This window comes from Canis aureus, chromosome 15 (genome assembly GCF_053574225.1).
Source record: "Canis aureus isolate CA01 chromosome 15, VMU_Caureus_v.1.0, whole genome shotgun sequence".
Lineage (NCBI taxonomy): Eukaryota > Metazoa > Chordata > Mammalia > Carnivora > Canidae > Canis > Canis aureus.
In genome coordinates this window covers 42,252,104-42,264,628 of record NC_135625.1, presented here as the reverse complement: position 1 = coordinate 42,264,628, position 12,525 = coordinate 42,252,104, and the positions used below count along the sequence as shown (strand labels likewise).

The 12,525-nt window shown below is 51.7% G+C and overlaps 1 long non-coding RNA gene across 1 annotated transcript; it reads left to right on the top strand.

Moving 5' to 3' along the window:
- The first annotated feature begins 25 nt into the window (after positions 1–25).
- LOC144284595 (uncharacterized) lies at positions 26–3,771 on the top strand. The gene is made up of 4 exons (XR_013353063.1): positions 26–945; positions 1,070–1,207; positions 2,560–2,686; positions 3,218–3,771. It is a non-coding gene; the product is annotated as an uncharacterized LOC144284595 (long non-coding RNA).
- Positions 3,772–12,525: the final 8,754 nt, after the last annotated feature.

Here is a 12,525-nt window from a genome sequence, read left to right as displayed (position 1 = left end):
ACAGTGCCTGTGGCTGGGCCCCCTCGGCGCCCCCGGAGGGCGGCTTCCCCGTCCAGACTCCCCTCTCCTGGCCAGGAAATACTGCGCTTTACTGCTGTTTCCCAGGTCACGGGCCTCCTGCTGCCCCCGGCCCCAGGTCTTCCTCTGCAGGCCGCCTCCTCACCTTCGGGGCCCCCGGGGCCCCCCTCGGCCCTCCGCCTCCCGGCCCCGCGCTCCCCGAGGACCCAAGGCCCCGAGGCTGCGCCAACGCCCCCCCGACTCCAGAGGCTCCGCGAGACCCCGAGGGGCGACAGGGACACGCCCAGGGGCTCGTCTCGGGAGGGGGTGTCCTCCCTGAGACCACCCTGCAGGCCAGCGACTGTATCCCTTTATTAGAGTGAATTTAATATGGGACATCGGTGAAAGGTCACTAGCCGGGGGAAGAAGCAGCGCAAAGCAGCCCCCAGCACCGAGCCAGGTGCGCCAGGTGCGCCAGGGAGAGGTGGTTGAGAGAAGCCAGAGGCGCCGCAGAGGTGGCCCGAGGTCACGCACAGAGAACACGCGGTGGCCGCTGCGGGGCCCTCAGGAGCTGGGAGACGCCACGGGCTGGCACGCAGGGCTCTGAGGACACTGAGCCCCCGGAGGTGCTGCTCTCTCGGAAGGGACACACCCGGAAGCAACACAACCGGCTGCCTCTGGGAGGTGCGAGGTGCAAGAACATCCGCACCTCCTTCTGCGGGCCCGGGGACAACCTCCCTGGCTGCGCGGGAGAAAGCGAACCTTGCAAGGCTCCCCCTCCTCCCTCTCTGTCGCCCTCTGGCGGCCCTGCTGCTAGAAGCCGCCGGGAGCCCGCGGGAAACCAAGCAAGGTGGTCAGAATTCAGGCTCACCTGGACCTGTTGATCCTCTGCGTTTCATCATTCGCTTCCAAACCAGCTCCTCTCTCTGTGCCGCCCTCGTGTCCCAGGTAATGGTCTGCCTGTCCATGCTCCAAGCCAGTCAAGTGAGGTCCTCTTGGATGCTGTCTTTTCTCATAGCTAGCTTGTGGCCCCCTAAATTGTATTTTAAAGGTTTTATTTATTTATTCACAGGAGACAACAGAGAGAGAGGCAGAGACACTGGCAGAGGGACAAGTAGGATCCCTGTGGGGAGCTGATACCGGACTTGATCCCAGGACCTGGGATCACGCCCTGTGCCGAAGGCAGACGCTCAACGACTGAGCCACCCAGGTGCCCCCCGTAAATTGTGCTTTGAAGTTGTTCTTTCCTTTTTGTTCCCAGTGCTTTGCACTCAGGTCGACCATTGTCATCATCAAACTAAGCAACAACTGCAGTGGCCTCCTTCCTGGCCTCTTTGACTTGTTTCTTCTTCCCTCCAAGCCATCCACGCCCTAGGCCAAGTGATCTTACAAAAAATTAATCTGCTATATGGCTCCACTGTTGTGCCCTCATCCAGGGCTCTTCCTTGTGACATAAGAAGGCGTGAGCACCCAGGAATGGCATTCTGAGTGTTCTCATCACCTTGCCTCTATTGCCCCCCCTTGTCTGCCTTACACCTTCACGTCACCCATGCAGAACCACAGGTGGTCTCCCTCCACCATCAGTGGCCCTCTGAAATGCCTACCTGCCATCCCATGTCCTGGCTGGCTGTTAACTCCTCCTCAGGTCCTTAAAACCAGTTGCCAGTGCTTTTTCTGAGAAGTCAGCCCTGATCTACCCAGGGTGAGTTAATCATTTACCCCCTTGTGCCCCTACCATGCCCTGTCTCTATAATATTATTTACGACACTGAATTGCATATTTGAATTTGTAAATCTGTCTTCCAATATGAATTAAGATTAGATTTAGCAGCAAGTGGCAGGAAACCCCAAACTGCAGTGGCATAAACCGTGTAGGTGTTCATTTCTGAGTCACGTGTAAGTCATCAGGCAGAGTCCCAGGCTGGCATGACTGCCAGATGCTTCTACCTGGTTGACCCACCTCCCTTAATGTACAGTTTCCATTCCTGGTCCAAATAGCCAGCTAATCCAGCTCAGCCCATTGGGTTTACGTTCCAGCCAGCAGGGAGGAGGCAAAGAAGGGTGAAGGACACACCTTCCCAGACCACAAACTTCTGAGAAGAGGACTGTATTAACTTCCCAGGGGGATCCCTGGGTGGCACAGCGGTTTGGCGCCTGCTTTTGGCCCAGGGCGCGATCCTGGAGACCTGGGATCGAGTCCCACATCGGGCTCCCGGTACATGGAGCCTGCTTCTCCCTCGGCCTATGTCTCTGCCTCTCTCTCTCTCTCTCTCTCTCTCTCTGTGACTATCATAAATGAATTAAAAAAAAAAAAAAAAAAAAAAAAACTTCCCAGGGCTGCCGTAACAAATCACCACGCACTTAAAACAACAAAGTTTATTCTCTTATAGTTCTGGAGGCCAGATTTCTGAAGTCAAGGTGTTGGCAGGGCCAGGCTCCTTCTGAAGGCTCTAGGAAAGGATCTGCTCCATGCTTTTTTCATCGGCTCTGGTGGTTGCTAACAATTCTTGTCATTCCTTGGTGTATAGACACATCACTCCAGTCTCTGCCCCCATCTTCACAGGGGATTTACTCCATGTCCGTGTCTCTTCACCTGCCCTTCTTATAAAGACACCAGTCGTTGGGTTTAGGGTCCTCCCAGAGTATGACCTGCTCTCAACTAATTATATCTGCAAAGACCTTATGTCCAGGTAAGGTCATATTTTGAGACTCTGGGTGGACATGAATTTTGGGGGACACTATTCATCCCAGTAGAAATGTGTTGACCTCTTCATCTTGCTCATATAAGACCCAGTGTCTGGCACATAGTAGGAGCTGAACAAAAAGTTTTCAGAATTGAATGCAACTGATTATTGGCTTCCAGTGTGTTTGGCTACGGTTCTCTTCAATTAACATTCACTGAGTTTCCTTTCCACAGGGCTGGTTAATCATTTTGTGACATTTTCTCATGAAAAATTAGAACCAAATCAGTGTGGGATGACTTCCTGGTGATATTCACACTCATTTAAAATTCATCTTTTTTTTTCAAAATAAGATATGGACATAGTTTAAAAGTGAAATAATGCTTTAAAGAATCAGAAGAATTTATGGCAACACAGAGCAATTTCCTTCCCATACCTCAGTCCTGTTTCCCGGATACAACTCCTCTTCCCTCTCCTGGCTGCGTCTTGCGGTGCTTAACTCCATGTTTCTAAGTAACCTATGTATTTTATCAGTTTCAGGCATTGCAACGCCTGTCAGCGCCTGACCCCTGTTCCTTGGGCCTTCCCTCTTCAGTGCAGATGGCCTGCTTCTACTTGCTAATATCTGCATCTCTTTGCCTGAAGACTTTTCAGAGACCTCTCCACCTGTGCTTGGGGCAGGCCAGAAGTGCCAAGGAATTAGCCTAGAGGTGGCTGCCAACCTGATGGGACTTGGCGTACAATTCCCTCGCTCCGGCGCGCTGCTAGACTAACCCTAGGCATGTGCTACACTATTCCCCAGACTTTCTCTGCCCAATTAAGATCTAGTTGCCCCAGGTAGCTTCGGATTGGTCATGAACCCTTATTGCTGGCCTCTCTCCTCTTCACTCCTCTGTGGTGTTTTATGTACCTCCCAAGTGAACTTTTTTTTAAAAAACAAAAAAATCTATACCACTGGGATGCCTGGGTGGCTCAGTGTTTGAGTATCTGCCTTCAGCTCAGGGTGTGATCCTGGGGTCCTGGGGTCGAGTCCTGCATTGGGTCCCTGCATGGAGCCTGCTTCTCCCTCTGTCTGTGTCTCTGCCTCTCTCTGTGTCTCTCATGAATAAATAAATAAAATATCTTTTTAAAAATGTATATGCTATTTTTTATTGTGATAAAATAGACATAGCATAAAATTTATTATTTTCATGAGTTTTAAGTGTATAATTCAGCAGCATTAAGTACATCACATTGTTGTGCAACCATTACCACTACCCATCTGCAGGATTTTTCACCATCTCAAACTGAAATTCTGTGCCTACTAATGAAAAACTCCTGTATGAGTCCTGGGCTAGACCATGGCATTGAAATGTGTGCTCTACCATGTATGAGCTGTGTGTCCTTGGACAAGTCACATCCTCTCTGTGTCTCAGGATCGTGTGTGAAATGGGATTGTAATAATATTTACCTTAGAGGTAACTAAGATAATGCCTGCAAAATACTTTGCTGTTTTGAGCACAGAGTAAGGACTTAGTAAGTTGGAGCAATTGTTATCATTAATGCATTTAATGCATTAATGTATGTCTCAGAGATAAGAGATAAGAATGTCTCTGCAAGTATTATCATTATTACATCTGAATTTAGACCAATTATTGCAAGAAAAAGTCCCTAACGCCTTTAACAAAGCAAGCTACTCATTAAATTATTTATTTATGATTATTTAATATTTGTTTTTTTTCTTTCTTTCATATTTGTTCTTTGTCATTAATTTACTTAGTTATTTATGAAGCACCTAGTACATAGCCAACACGACATAACTAAGCCCTGCAGGAACACATGGAGGTGCAGCCTCTTGTCTGTAGGGAGCTCACAGTTCAGCCGGGGAGAAGAGTTACAGAACAGCTCTATAGGGAGTCACGAGTTAATGGCGGAAATGAAACAAGTGAGCAAGGAGCTGTGGGGTTAGATTAGGGAAAGCTTGGCTTCGTGGATGTGGAATCGGTCTGGGCTTGGAGCAAGAGGCAGTTCCAGATGCCAAGGAAGGAAGGGGTCCTCCAGGTGGCAGAAGCAGCTGGAGTCCCCCAGGGCAGGAGGAGAGACTTCGCGTTGGCACATCCTGGTGAAGAGGGTGGGGAGGTGTGGGTAAATTTGGATGGGTGAGGTGTAGTCTGACTGTGAATGGCTTAGAAGGTGAGGCGACAAGAGGGCAGGTCATGCGGCAGGATTCTCGCGCAGGACGGTGGCCGCCCGGCCTTAGAGCAGCAGGGCCCTGGTGCTTTACTCCGGTCTCCACCCACCCTAAGGAGAATGAGAACTCAAGGAGGGAAGTTTCCAAACTCGCCTGAAAAGCTGAGTGATGGGATGGATGAAAAATTGATGTGAGGCATAAATATTGCAGGAGCGAATGTGCCAGATACACTTAAGGATAAAGCTAAGGGAGAAACTTCCTGCTGTAGAGAGAACTAGCTCCTGCCTGTGGGAAGAGAGGGGGGCAGGGGTGGGATTCCCGCGGGGGGCTCCCTGGTGCCCCGGCCAGGCTTGGGGGCTCCCAGATCCTCGGCTCAGTGAAGCTCCGATGTAAGGTGATTGCAAGTGTCCCCTTGGTGGGGGTGGGGGTGTGGTGGAGTGGGGACAGGCGCCACCTCTCTCAGCCTCCAGGCTGCTGCTCTGGGGTTTCTTCTAGCTCCTGCTAAGGGAAATGCAAATCTGGCCTTAGGAAAGCTGCAGTCTCTCTAAACTTGCAGGTACTTGAAGACACTGGGTAGGTTCCCCTCTCCACAAGCCCCATGAGCTCTTCCTCATGCAGGGACTTCCTTCTGTGCTCTGGGTATTGTCTAAAAGTCCCTGTCACCCAGTATGGTCCCCCAGTGGTCAATGTTCCCATGGTCTGAGTCACTCTTCTGTTTTCCCCTTTGATGTCCAAGCACCCCAGAGAACCTGCGGGAAGATTTTTCATCCCTGATGAGTGGGACCATCCTTGCATCTAAATACCAGCTAACTTCCTTCTGAAAGGAGTAAAGGGAAAGAGCCGGAGTCTTGACATCAGCTCAAAAGGAGCATCCTCTTACATCTCAAGCCATTTCTCATCAGCCTGTCTCTGGCAGCTTCTCCCAGGACTACTGGAGGTTTAGCTGGCTGGTCTGGAGGTGGGGTGCGCAGTAGGAGGGGGCAGTTATGGCAGCCAAGGCAGGTGGTGAGAAAAATTGTGTCTAGTGCAATGCTGATCAATGTTCAACAACCCGCTTTGGGGGACAGAGGAGGACCCTTGATTGGGAACATCTGCTGACCTCACTGGCGTCAGTCCTCTCCCCCCGACCCATGTCACACCACCAATAGGATGTCTAGAGGCTTGCACAATTCCCAAAGACATGGCAGTAGTCTCACACAGCCGGTAGATGTTTTCTCCAGCACATCACTGGTCCTGCTGTCTCTGGAGGCTTAGAAACCCAAGCTACCATCATGCCCTTTACCATCAGCCATGATAGAACGAGGTATCTTGTCTCCCTGTGCTTCAGGGCCTCACAGGGCCAGGAATGTGGGTTTCTCTGGTCCCAGCACAGGTCACTAATGTAGAAGTTAGGAACTGGGAAATCACATGGAGCTTTGGAGACTGAGTTCCTCTGAGTTCAGTGACTGCTCTGTGACTTGTCTGGTGGCACCACACGGTCAGGTGCAGGAAGGAAGGAGGGTAAGTGGAAAAGCACTGCAGTCACTTGGGAAAGCCAGCCATTGATCTAGCTCTCTCGACTCCCAGTGATAGACATTGCAGCTCCTCTCACTGGCTGGAAGTTTTCTGCCACCGTTAATGCAAGCCTCAGAAGGTTGTGGTAATGAGTGGCTAACATGTATCAAGCTCCATTAAGAGGCCAGGCAGCATGCTAGCTGCTGTATAGACATCTCCACAACATCCCCAGGAAGTAAGTGGAACTTTATTCCACTTTACGCATAAGGAAACTGAAGCTTGGATTAAATGATGTGCCCCAGGTGACACAGCTGGGAAGTAGCATAGCTGGCATTTGAAGCTGGTTTCATTTGAATCTAGAGCCCATCTTCCTAAACACAATCTCCTCACTCCTAATGACGTATCACCAAATACAAAGTCAAGGCCCTTTCTGGAACTCAAGACAATCAGGTGGTGGCCACGTCCTCTGTCCTTTCCAGTGTCTGGTTCTCTGCAGCAGGAACTCACAGGATCTTAGTGACCTGGCCCTGGAGGCCAGGTTGCCATGCTTGGCTCACCCTCGGCTGTCTCCAGCTCTGACCCCACTGCAGTCAGGAAGGAGTGTGGAAACCCGGATAGCAGGGACCCTGAGGATGGAGGCAAATGGCACCCTCGGTTATGGCAGCAAATTAAATCCTGCCAACCGTGAATGAGCTCAGGCTCTGAGAAAGGAACCCGCTTTCAGGAGCAGTTTGTCTCTGTATTGCTGGTAAGAGCAGAGGGTCTGTGGCCGTCGCGAGGAACCTAGGGGCTCTCTGGAATGCTGTCGGGAGGACCAGGACACACGGGAACTCATGCAAGGTAAGCGACGGTCTCAGGAGCTATAGGACACTGTCGTGGGTCCTGTTGCGATGACAGAGGAGGTTAATGACTGAGAAAGAATTAGGGTCTGAGCACAACAGATTGAAACATGTCAGGGTGTCTCCCCCGATTCACTGAAGATGCAATTTCAAGCAGCCGGTGCTGACGACATGGACAGAAGGCTCCATACCCTGGAAAAAGCGACTTTGTTGAGTTTTCCTTGCTTGGTTGGCTGTGCCTGAAGAGCTCCCTCTCACTGCATTCTGTGACCACGAGGCACAATCTGGTACCTGCTTCTCTTTCCAGCGTCCCCACCCCCCCGCATTGAACCTATACCTCACTTCCCATCCTCTGTGTCCTTGGAGTGACCCCCAACCCCAACCTTGGGTACAAACCTTCACAACTCCTAGATGCAGCTCAAGCGTAGCCTCCTCCTTTGGTTCTGATTCCTTCCCCACTCCCTCCGCCTCTGTGCTCCCCTAACAGGGCTCTGTATCTTTCTTGTGGCATGTTTTTATTTGTATCATATCTGTGTGCAAGGAAGCTTCTCGAGGGCATGACCCATGTGGAACTTATTGCTGTACCCACCAGAGTACCTGGCTTGGTGCCTTGCTCATAATAAGGATTCAGAAGATATTTGCTGAGCAGAATTTTTAATCTTATTTTGGGTGTAAATATACCCACCAAAAATTAAATTTGGGCAATGACCTGAATGGGTTACCTGCTGGGCATGCCTCTGCCGATACAAGGATTATCAGCCAGTACCTTGTGGACTTGATGGTTATGCATTCATCCCCAAATATGTGCTCATCCCTAGATGAACCAATAAAATTTAATTTATTAATCTCTAGCACTGAGACCCAGACAGACCCTGACCTTTGGTGAACCCACTGCATAAAAAACACACAGAAAGCACCACCTAGAGCAGAATGAGGCTTCTGGTTAACCTTCTGAATGTCAATCTTCCGTAGAACTTCTGCATTAGATGCAAGAGCCTCAATTAGATGAGGAAAGTCCGTGATAATGTGTTCAGTGCTACACTTCAAAATGATTAAGCGCAGAGTCTAGCCATGCAGGGGATCCCAGACATCTAAATGTGTCGTTGTGTTGAATTTCAAGTATCTCTTCTTGGTCTGCCTTGTAAAAATTCCCTCTGCCGGTTTGAATTTCTACTCAGCTGTGCAGCAGGAAAGGTGAGGGCCAAGCAGCCAAAGTTGCAAAGGGAGTGAGAGGACCTGCCATCTCATAGCTATAGAGAAGAAAGGCGCCTGTTGTTCCTCATGGGGATGTGGTGGTGGTAGGGGTGGGGTGGGGGGTGGGCAAAGCACACGGGCAGAGCTCAACGAGAAAGGGTGGCCTGTGACATGCAGGGCAGCCCTGGATTGGCTCCACCACCGAGGCCGGCAGGACCCAGCAGCCCCCAGCCCCACACAGTCCGGGGGCCCCAGCACACCCAGCCAGCACCTTGCAAACACATCAGCTGATCCCAGCAGGGCCCAGAGCCAGGAGAGACTCGCCCTATCTCTTCCGTGCTTGAACTTGGATTTGGGCCTCTGGGTCTCTTGCCGACAACTTTACTAACAGCCTTTGCCTTCTCCTTTCTACTCCGTGCCTCTGTCCTTTGCCTTTCTCTGCACGCGCTCTGCAGTCCTGCCACCCTGGGAACCTGCCCACATCCCTGCCCCTGCCTCCCCACGGTGCTCCTGCCACGCTGCCAGCTTCCCACTGTCCTCCAGCCTCCAGGTCAGTTTTGCCCAGTGTCAGGGGTGATTGAATTTGTGCTCACCCGTGGTTTGAGAGATGTGGCCTTGCAGCAAACATGCTGCCAACAGGCTTCAGTGTCTTTGCTCCTTTTGGATGGGGTTCTGCTTTACTTTGTGTGACCAGGCCTCCACATGTCCTTTCGTGGCCTGGGACCAGCAGCCAGTGTCACTGAGCCCACCTGCCAGGCCTTGCTGAGAGCTTCTCACAGCTTGTTGTATTGACTTCACCCTTAGGATAGTCAGGTGGGATTAAAGCTCTTTTTTCCCCACATTTTACCCCTGAGTAAATTGAGACCTAGAAGATTTAAATACTAGGCCCAGGTGGACTTTCAGCCCCACTGCCTTTTCTTTTTGAGGTCTATACCACCTTACTTATCCCCTGTACCCCAGCTTCAGTTCCTCCCCTGAGCCATATGCCTATGTCTTTGCTGCACGGCACACGAGTGGACCCTGGGCTCCCAGAGAGCTCCAAAGAGAGATCTCTAGTCCACCCACTGCACTGGGCTCTCTCTGTACTGATCCTGGAGGCCCTCTTAGCTCCCTGCCTCAACTTCTCACTACTCTGTGTTAAACGACGGCCTCTTTCCCCAGCATCCAGAACTGTAACCCTCGCCACCATTCCCAGCTCCTTCCCACTGTTCCCTACCTTGACCATGTGGCTGCCCTGATTCCTCACGGTTCCACATACACATCTGGATTTTGCACAGGCTCTTTCCCTTCTGAGAATACCTTGCCCTCCTTCTCTGATAGACTCCTCGTAACCCCTCGGAGCCCACAGCAGATGCCCTCTCTCTGGATGCTTTTCCTTGTGCTCTCAGTTCTGCTCTGCTCCCACCTGCCCGGTACCCCTGCCACTTGCGTCTGTGAATGCCATTTGCATCCTGGTGCCAGCTCCTTGTGACCGGGGCCCCCATATCCTCCGTTTGTGACTTGCTAGCATCCCACACAGCACACATTCCTAGTGGACAGATGTTTATATGATGTTCATTCAAAGCTTGTTCACATTCAGTGTTTCATTTGATCTTGACAATAAACTGTGGAGAAGAAGGGAGTTTAGGGCAAAAGGGACGTGAACCCATGAAATAAGAAGACTGGCAGTCCTCCTCCGGGAAAGTGAGGAAGAAGGCACAATCCCCTATATTTGTCTGCTCTCACAGCCATAACAAAGGGCCACAGACTGAGTGCTTGAACAGCAGAGATTTCTTTTCTCATAGCTTTGGAGGCTGGAAGCCCTACATCAAAAAGTGTTGACAGGGTTGGTTTCTTCTGAGGCCTCTCTCCTTGGCTTGGAGATGGCCATCTTCTCCCTGTGTCCCCGGGTGGCCTTCCATTGGCGTGCCTGTGTCCCAGTTTCTTCTTATAAGGACACACCAGCCATTTTGAATTAGGGGCCAGTCATATGACCTCATTAACTTAAACACCTCTTTCAGGGGCTCCATCTCTAAATACAGTCACATTCTAAGGCACTGGGGGTGAAACTTCAACACATGAATTTGGGGGGGGCACAATTCAGGTGACAACTTCTGTTTGGCAGATGGGAAGGGGAGGAAGGTCATGCAGGTGGTGTTCCCACCAGCACCATACACTGTGGGTAGAGGGTGTTGCCCTTACCATCCCCAGACCCCCTGCCTTCCTACAAGGCCTAAGGTCACCTGGTAGGGGATGTTGCCTCGGCCTTCCCCATCCTTCTAGACTCCGCGTCTACCAGCAGGTGCGCCGTCATCTCAAGCTCGTAGCCCCCTCGCTGCGGGAAGACTCTCTGACTGTCCTTCTGCAGGAAGGCCCTCCTTCCTCCAGCTGTCTTCATAAATGCAGTCCCTCCCAGGCCCTCCGTGCCGGTCTCCAGGTCTCCGTGCACACAGCCCTTGCCTCCTGAACGTGCTGTTTTCCTCCCTCTTGCTCTCAGTGAGTGCCTCCAGGCCTCTGATCCTTAGCCCGTGTGCTCTTGTCCCTCCAGTGGCACTGCCATCTCTTTGTAAGCTGCACTGTGCTGCATGCTTTCATTCCCTAGCCCCTGACTCGGTGCTGGCCCCATGGGAGGCACTCGGCAGATACTGGTGGAAATGAGCTGAAATGCTTAGAGATGCAGGGCTCCGTATACTCCTTTTACAGAAGTAAACACCGAACCTAAATGTTGGGAGCAGAGCCTGGTCTAGCGTGTCCTCCAGTCTTCCTGCAATTTCCTCCCTCACTCTTTTAAAGGCTGAGGTGTGTAGGGGGTGAGGACGGTGGTCCCGGGCCATCCGAGTAGAGCAGCTGACCCACTGAGCCATGGCTCCTGGCTCCCATCCCCTACTGTCGTCCCCAGTCCTCTCTGGGTACGCCTCCTACATGGCCCCTCTCTTTCCTCAGCCCTCCCTCTCCAAACACACAGCAACTCCTTGCAGGACAGAGCAGTAGGGACAGGGGTCTTTGAAGGGGGGTACTTTCTGACCCACCAGACATGCAGCATTCTTTGCTTCTCCCAATCCCTCCTGTTACCTCAGGCCAATTTTTATGCCCAAATAGGTCTCCAAAATCTGGCTCTATAGCTGAGTGCCTTGAAAAATACCTTCCCTTGTGAAATAAGTTAGGAGAACACTATTGTTTACCTCTTGGGATTCACATCTAAGCATAGATACTAAGGGCTCTGAGAAGTCCTGCAGTAAAGAACCCTGCTTACCTTTCCTTTGCCTGACTTTCCCTACTTTACAATATTCTCCCCATGACCCCTGGATAGCTTCCCCTCACAAGACAACTCTTAATATGCTGGGGACTCATATGAACTTTGGAGCTTGCAAGTAGGGCTGCAAGTAGAAAGTGGAAAAGGGAAACATCAGGAAAGGTGCTATGACAGCAGCAGTGGGTGACAAGGCCCAGCGTGCTGCCTATCTGTGGGCCTGCAGAGCAGTCTATGAAGTGGGAAGAAGCAAAACTCCTAGTGCCTGCCTCCTTGGCTTATGCAGTGGTCAGAGGCAGGAGGGAAAATGAAGTTTCCTAGGAAGGCACAACAGCAGGGCCGCTGGCGGCATCCCTGCCTCCCCTCCAGAGCTCCCCGGCACAACTCTTGGGCTGGCTGAGTAAACACTCAAAATCCTGGGGGCTCAGCCATGGCTCTGGTCAAGAGTCAAGGAAGTGGAGCCCCGAGCTGCTGTCAGGTGCACCTGCAGTGGGAGAGAGCAGGCTTGAGCTTTGGTATTCTGTTCAGAAAGGCTGTCGGGACCTATATCAATAGATTGATATTCTTCTGATGAAATTTCTTCCCACAGCTTCAGGGAAGAGCCTGGGAGGTGGAGTACAAGGGAAATAGCTCAAGATCTCAGTGGCAGCAATGACTTGCTCCTGAGCATGCAGAGCAGGTGCTGAGGCTCTTGGGGGAGTGGGAGGAAAGTCAGTGTCCCCACAATGAAAGCACTAAGCCATCTCTGCATTCCTACAGCTCCTCCTTGGCTCCCCTCTTCCCTTCCAGCTCCATCCTCGTGGGCAGCTGAGGGGCGGTGGGTGGGGGGTTGGGGGGGCACTGTGTGACCTACCATGCTGGTGATGCAGGAGCAGGGCTCACTCAGGGAGCTCCATGGACTCCACCTGCAGCCTTGGTCAGC